Source organism: Glossina fuscipes, unplaced genomic scaffold, assembly GCF_014805625.2.
Source record: "Glossina fuscipes isolate IAEA_lab_2018 unplaced genomic scaffold, Yale_Gfus_2 114, whole genome shotgun sequence".
Lineage (NCBI taxonomy): Eukaryota > Metazoa > Arthropoda > Insecta > Diptera > Glossinidae > Glossina > Glossina fuscipes.
The window spans coordinates 4360538-4369101 of NW_023998457.1; positions in this window are offsets into that span (position 1 = coordinate 4360538).

The window sequence follows — 8564 nt, forward strand, 5'->3', positions numbered from 1 at the left end:
CTCCGGCTATGGCTAGAGTATCTTGAACTTTTTGCAGAGCGTTTTGTTCACATTCGAATGCGATTTTCGATTGTTTCATTGCACTTTCCAAAGCGTTATTGTGTTTTGTAAGCTCCTTAAGTTGATCCCCTAATTCTAAATAAGACCATTGACAAATGGTTTCCCACGAGTTCTCAAGAGTTAAGTTTTATAAATACCTTCTATCCATTTTTCCAATTTTTCTACCTGATCACGTAAGGTTTCTTCTTGACTCAAAAGAATTTTAATTTTAGCCTCCTGATTGGCGATAGTACATCCCAATGTAGCGGTACATTTATGATCAACCTGATGAAAAGGTTTAGTTGTCAATTACTGGAATTGAATGCAAACCAAAATCTACTCACAACTCCACAAACTGATGTTGGGTTTTCGCGGAGGGACTCATCACGCGAACCATTGTCCCCCGGGCTAGGGCACCTAGAGCTTTTTAATGCCATTTGCTTTACTTGGATCCAAAGATTCTCATTCATTTCTTGCGTGGCCAAAGGAATTTTAAAATTATTGAAAAATTTTTCTTTTGACAAAATACCCGAGAAATTCTTAAGTCAGTTTCCGTAACCAATTACTTACTCACAGCCTATTTTGATTGTTTTATAAATGCGAGTTTTGACAGTAAAATCAAGATGTAATTGAATAGAAAAATTTGTAAAATCACGATACCCAAGATCAAGATATCCTTTGCAAAATGCCCGCACTTTCTTAGAGATAAGAAAATAAACATTCAATAACAAATTTTTTTTTTAAAACGAGTAAGAACGTGATAGTCGGGTGAGGCCGACCAGTAAATACACTACTACATCTCGTTTTTGGTAATATGACATCAAAAATGACACGTTATATTCATGCAGACACATGCGGATAGGTGTAAGACCCTGAAAGATTTCAGATATACCTACATTTGGTTATACGAATCGATTCAGAGATATTTTTTGAATTTATCCAAACTTATCTCTCCGTCTGTCCACTTGATTTTTGTCCATATAATCGGACCACTCCTTCGACCACTTTCTATGTAACGCCTCACTTTGATAAGCAAAATAAGCAAAAACATCATCGCTTTTGGTTAGAATCTAAAAAATAGGCCGAGCTTGTCCAAATTAAGGACAGTTAGTTTTTTATGATTAGTTACTATTATGATACAATTTTCATCATGAAGCATTGAAAATTTTTATCGTATGAACATCGGTTTTCGTTACATGAGAAGAGGTTTAAGAGAGCCTGGACTCAAGGATGAACGCTATTAACAATAGGTCGAAGCAGTCCCATATCCCTTTTACTCTTCACATAACGCATTATTTTGAAAATGTGTTATGTGGAAAAAAATTGTAATTTTCAAAATTTCACAGTAAAAGCGTCTAAGTGATAGTATTTCGGCATTCAAAATTGGTTTGACAACTTTGGACCGCCTGGGGAAATTTTTTGAACCCCTCTCATATAACCCTTCCTACCGCGATTGGAGCTTCATATGGTAAAAATGTCGAATTTCCAAAATTCCATGGTGAAAACTAACTCATAATAGTAAGCTGAGAAAAAAAATCATCGAATTTCGACCACGTAGGTTTATTTTTTTTGGATATATAAGGATTCTCATGAAACGTTAACCCTTTTATAAACCAAAAAAGCTTAATTATTAATTTATTGTGATGAAATTTTGCTCATGATAGTAACTAAAGAAAAAAATTAAGTGGACCTAGTAGTAGGGAATCTGGATCACATTGGTCTATTTTTTTTGACCCCAAGATATATAGGTACTATCATAAAAAGCAAACTCTTGTATGGAGAGAAAATTTAACCTTCCAATATGCGGGCTTTCATGCAAGTTATGGTTTTGTATGTAATGGTCGGCCAATAGCACAAAGACAATAGATAACTTATACTGAGAAAAAGCAAAGAAGAATCTTTAACGCTTGGAAGACTCTTTGAACAGTTTTTCTCATTTAACAGAAGTGTAATCTCGATTTCTCACACTTGCCACAGCTTGGCGTCTAATACTTTATTCACTTTATTCTCACTCACATAACAGAAAGCAACTCTATTCTCTCTCCCTTCTCCACACATTCTACTTTTTCTTATAATCCCAGCAAATGTAAAAATGTTGAAAATTATTGAAGCTACGAACAATAAAAATGAGTTCCTTCGAATATAACCAAAACGATGCTGCTACATCTCGTCTAAACGAGTTAAAGTATGAATTACTTCACCAATCCACCTATTTATCAGATTTAGATCGGCACTGCACGACTATGTTCTTCCTTTTTTTTTATCTTGTGTTAGTAAGTATTGAACGTTTCAGGAGCATAGTTATTAAAACGTAAGGTGTATTCAACAATTTGCGTTCCTAATGCTACTCAAAAAGTTGTCAATGGTAACAAATTCTGTAGACAAGGCTACTAAGGTTATAGAAATTCCGAAATATATTTGCAACATTGTAAAGATGGGAGTTAAATAAATAATAATAAGTTTTTGTTTTCATAATTTGTATTTCATATGCGCATCGCTTTCTTGTCTTTACCAGCTGCTTCATCCATTCCTTTTCGTGTTGTCGATGTCATATTATCACACTCTTATTTAGGGACTTTTTCAGATTTCAAATCGTAGTCTTCATCAACTAGAGATACTGCGGCTATAGCTAGAGTGTCTTGAACTTTTTGCAAAGTGTTTTGTTCACTTTCGAAAGCGTTCTTGTGGTTTGTAAGCTCCTTAAATTCGTCTCCCAATTCTAAATAAGACCAATGACGAACAGTTTCAAACGAATTCTCAGGAGTTTTATAAATACCTTCTATCCATTTTTCCAATTTTTCTACCTGATCACGTAAGGTTTCTTCTTGACTCAAAAGAATTTTAATTTCATTCTCTTGATTGGCGATGGTACATTCCAATGTAGCGGTACATTTATCATTAACCTGATGAAAAGGTTTAGCAGTCAATTACTCGAATTGAATCTGGCTACTGGAAAATCTACTCACGATTTCATTTTTTGGTTTTTCAACACGGGAACCATTGTCCCCCGGGCCAGCATGCCAAGAGCGTTTTGGTGCCATTTGTTTTACTTGAATCTGAAAATTTTTATTCACTCTATGTGAGGTCAAAGCAGTTTTAAGATTATAAAGCAATTAAATTGAAAAATGTTTTTTTTGCCTTGAGTTTCCGTAACTAATTGCTTACTCACAGCCTATTTCGATTGTTTTATAAATGCGACTTTTGCGAGTAATATGAAGATTTATTTTTTTAATTGACGAGAAAAATTTTGTAAAATCGCGATACCCAAGATCTAGATTTCCTTTGTAAAACGCCACCATTTTCTTCGAGATAATAGAAGAAATATTCAATAAGAAATTTTTTTTTTAAAACCAATAAGAATGTGATAGTCGGGTGAGGCTGACCAGTAAATACACTACTTCGCCTCGTTTTGGTAATAAAACACCAAAAATTACACTTTATATTCATGCAGACACATGCGGATAGTTATAAGACCCAGAAGCACTTCAGATATATCTACTTTCGGTTATACCAATCGATTCAGAGGTATGTTCCGAATTTATCCAAACCTATCGACCCATCTGTCCACTTGATTTCATAGTATAATTATTATTTACGCAAAAAACATTTATGATCTAAACCCGAGAGAAATATAAATAAATGACATTTAAATCTTTGCTAAATTATCTACAAGCGCAGTCAAGAGGACACAGAAGAACAAATAGATTTCATTGTGCATTGTATGTTGGCATAGTGCAGCTTAACTTCTGAAGTTTAATGTTTCATATAAAGACAATGAAGTCAGCGGTTTTACTATAAGATAAGTTATGGCATTAATACGGGAGACTATGGTTTAAGCATAAGACAACATGTTACCAATCAAACTCTGAATTCACCTTAAGAGCTATTACACTAAATAAGGAGTTTTAGAAACGCACGACCGGATATAGAATTTCTTTTTACTTAAAAATGGATTTGCCAAAGGGTCGATTGGTAGCATTTTTGTGTCCAACTTGGAAATGGGTTTACTAAACAGTTGCTACAAAGATGGACGCAAATTGTGATAACTTAATGAAGGTATGCAAAAAAAAAAGATTTTTTCGAAAATTGCGCTGCGATGAGGGTAAGTTTTAAAAAAGATGGGTTTTTCTGCGAATAAATTGTAACTAAGTATCTACTTATCTATCTAAGTATCTAACTACCCCTTACCTTAGGGTAGCACCCGTCTTTATACCCATCATCGAAGGTAAAAAGTAAAGTAAAAGTAAAGTAAGTAAAGTAAAGTAAAGTAAAGTTAAATTTGGTAGACCCATTAAAGGTAGTTGCACGCAGGCTAGTATTGGAAATGGGCAAAATTGGGCGAAGGACAAGCTTATAGTACTACGTAGACTGAGAACAATTCTGATTTTTAAGCTGCTCTGAGAGAAATTATAAAAATTTTGAACGTGTATTTTGTGGATGATGCTATAGTACCTTTAAAAGAATGAGAAAAATTAACCGCGCCTACTTAACATTATGGTACGATAAGATTTAATTTCTTCTTCAGTATTTTTATAACGAGCAGTAGGAAAACGCAAAAAGCCACAAAGTATATAAATTTTTGGCCGAAACCACCGAAGCGTGTCTATCGGTTCATCTATCGATCTGTCAGTCCGCTGAATTTCTGTGATGTCTGTGGTAAACATTCTCCCCTTTGCCAAAATGAAGATATCGCCCACAAATGTGCAAAAGACTTTGAAAATTACCCAAACCGGTCAAAGGGCACGCCCATGTGCCAGTGCAACAGAAATTCACACCACACTTCAGAGCTGTTAATAACCTCTTAGAAGATTATCTGATATGAGGCCGACCATGTTTATGCTGAAATATCAATGTATAATACCTTCTCTCATATTGTAATCCCTTTTCCTTAAGCTTTGGTTCAGTTTTATTACGCGCTACACTCAGCTGATGTTATCGTAGCAAATTGTCGGCATTATTATTCCCGTTAAAGGCTCGGGTGGTCTCCATCGCTTTCACTCATACTTAAGATACTGTACTCACATTGTTTTTCACACCCCACTACTCACTAACTCCTTGCTGACTGCAATGGATGCTTTTTGGCCCAAAAATTCCTGTAATCAAAATTCCGAAAAATTCCACTTTAATAAAATGCGTAGCACGCTTTGCCACATTCAAGATGCTAATCACAAAATCATAAATTGACGCAGCGAAATTAAATCAACATACCATGCTGACCGTAAATATTTATTTGGTTTCGCATAGTGTCAGGAAATTGTTATATCATAGATGGTTCTGAGCACCTTCTTCCTAAGTTTCGCTCCTATCAAAAAGCTAATAGTCTACTGTTGCCATGATTTGGATAAAATCTGCTCTTCAGCAGCTTCTTCTGCAGCCAATGACTGAGATGTTTCTCGCTTTGTGTGGCGTATGCCTCCGCATTGTTGAAAACGCATTTCATCCACTTCCATATCTTGCATTTTAAACACAAAATCCAATTGATCCAATGATGCCTGCAACTTAAAATCCGCAGTAAGTAGAAAAGCGTTGTGGGCGTATTCGTTTTTCGTCATTGGCTCGTGGGTTTTCCGATCCCCAAATGGGGTAGCTTCATCGGTGAGTGAAGCTATTAAAATGATATTGATCTTAATCGCTCGAGAAAAATCAGAACGCACTTGTTGTTGTTCTGCAGGCATTGTTTTTTCGTGTAGCGTTCCGTTTTTAATGATCTTAAACCTGAACGCTGCCTTTGCTTTCCATTGATAACAATGTAACGGACAAATGGCGCAAAATTGTGAATCCTGGGAAAATTTGTAGATGCTCCGAGCTTTTTTGTTGCACCTTTTCCGTTAGATAGGATCGAGGGTGTTTTTATCTTGGAATTTTAAACAAAATTCTATGGATCGAATCATTGAAGCCTCCCAGCGGTTACTCATTCACCTGATAAATACAGGTACATATATAAAGTCTTTAAAACAGTAGGAGAAGCAGTTGTTAACTTACCCTTTTTTTATGAAAACACGGTGTAAAAGCAAATGCTCGAAAGTCGTCTTAGGCACTTTGGGGAGTTCGCTTAAGGGCAGAAGACATTTCGCAGAAGCTTTAGTTATCTGTGCGTAAGAGTTTTCGATTTCATCGAATAAGCAGGCATTTGGTTCATCCGAGATTGGTTTCTCTGATTTTCCATCGACGGGTCCAAACAAGAAAGCATTTTATTCGCCCGACATTGCTTCCTCGAACTTTTTCCATATCTCCCTTAAATAGTCGGGTTATGGAAAATATAGGGAAGGCCAAGTTTAGCGTTCACGTAGTTTCATTGCGAAGGTAGTCCTGTTTAAAAGTGAGAAATTAATATTTCTGATACAGAAGTGATTTTTTTCTTCAATAATTCCGGACATTTTTTACACAGAGATTATTATTATTATTCTTTATGAAGTACATCTGTCAAAGTGACAAAGAATCTTCCCTTAGAGTTAATACAATTAAATATCACATCTTTCATTATTTTTAATGTTTCAATACCAAGGAAGAAATAATGTAAGTTTTTGCTGATTTTCGATATATTTATGAAAACCAAGTGATACCGTGCACTTACGTCTGCTTAACAATCTTGATACTAATCTTAATACTGGTTGACATATCGTCATATATCTCGTGTATTATAAAAACATATTCATGTATATATGAAAAACAAAAAAAAAATAGCATTGACATCAAACATATAACGGAAAAAAAACGAAGAAAATTATATTGAGTCGTGATCGAATCTTTTATATCCATCACCGTTATCGTAAAGAAACTATCAAAGTAAAACGACAAAATTCATGCTTTATAATATGAAGTGGGTTTCTATTTTCGAAATAGAAGCCTTCGTCGTGGATTTTCTAGGCGGACCCTTTTGAAAAGTTTATGTCTCTTCCAAATTCTTTTGCAAATTTTTAGGCGATACCACAGAGACTACACAGTTGGGCTGACGAACAGATGGACATGCTTAGGTGCATTTCAAATTTAAAATTACCCCAGGGGTTTTTAAAGCTTGTTTCTGCGCGTTAGAAAAATATAGAAAAAAAAATTATACATACACTTTATTATTGCGTAGGCGTGGTCAATTTTTCTATTTATTGTACAAGTGCTATGGCATCGCCCATAGAATACGCTCTCAAATTTTTGTACATTTATTTGCTAAAGTTTATCAGCATTTAGCACAAAACTCTTGAAAACAGAGGTGTTCTCTGTTTGCATGGTACTATAGGAGCGCACTTCGACTGATTTGACTCATTTTCAATACCAACCCAAGTGAAAGAACTTCCAATGTTTTCGCCAAAGTTTAAGTCGGTAATTGCTTTTTTGCGTCCAGGAGAAGTATTATAAAAGACATTATACGAACGGAGAGACGCGGGTAGGCGGACGACCGAATAATCGGACAGACACACATATTTAAATCGATTCAGAATTTGATACTGACCCAGAAACTATATACTTTGTGAGATCACTGAAGCTTCCTACTGGATGTTGCAAACGTTTTGACAAAATGAATATATTGCTCTTCTTTCGGTGATGGATATGAAAATGATAAAAGAAATCATAATAAATGACTTATGAGAGAAAAGTTTTGTTTGTCAGCAATTGTTGAGCGATAAATTCTAAGAAGTGTAAAACAAATCAGGCGAATATAATGCGATATACATATAATAAGAAGGTGTCGTCGTCAGGGTTGAAATGGCACTCTGTGTAACTGACGATTTCTAACATAAATTCATTGAAAGACTAACATGATATGTATCTTTATTAAATTAAATTCATTGATGTATGCATTGATATCCGTTGCATTGAATTTCGAATTCCATTTGTTTTCTTAGTAAAATCTTAAAAGCCAAGACTCGTTCGTTTTCTATGCAAATTCGTATAATAAAATAGCATTAAATTTTCAGAGCGTACGGAACGGAAGAGAGCATCTTGCTTAATCCCAATCAACTAATATTACTTTCGTGTTGGAATTGTAGAGAATGAAATATTTTTTTATAGTCCCCTTTGGATAGAAGAGATACAATAATAGTGTCATTGGTACCAATAACATGAATATATACATATAGAGAGCATTAGGGTGTTTGCTTGCATTCATTCCTTTCATTTATGGCTTGGGATTAAATGCCAATTGGGAATTATTTGATGTCCATTTCTATCTTAGTTAGCCCTTTACATTTGTATGTCGGCTATGTGTCGATAAATCCTATGTCGAACTAGAGTCAACATCACATTATTTGAAACTATTAGTCAAGGAGTTGGTGGTAGGCAAAAAAAAACAAAATTAGGAATGTCAAGGATTAAGTTTGTGTAACGCCCGTAAAAATGTGTGATAGACACAAATTTCACTATATTGATGGAGCGAAATTAAGCTTGTTTGCCTTTTTTTCTGGCCGCCCTTCAGTCTGTCTTTGTTTTTAATTGTCTGCCCTTCTGTCTTTCTTTCTCGGTGTTTGCATTTTCTTCGGTTTGGTTTCTTTTCTGTCTACCTCTTCTTCTGTCTGTGTTTTCTTCTGTCTGTG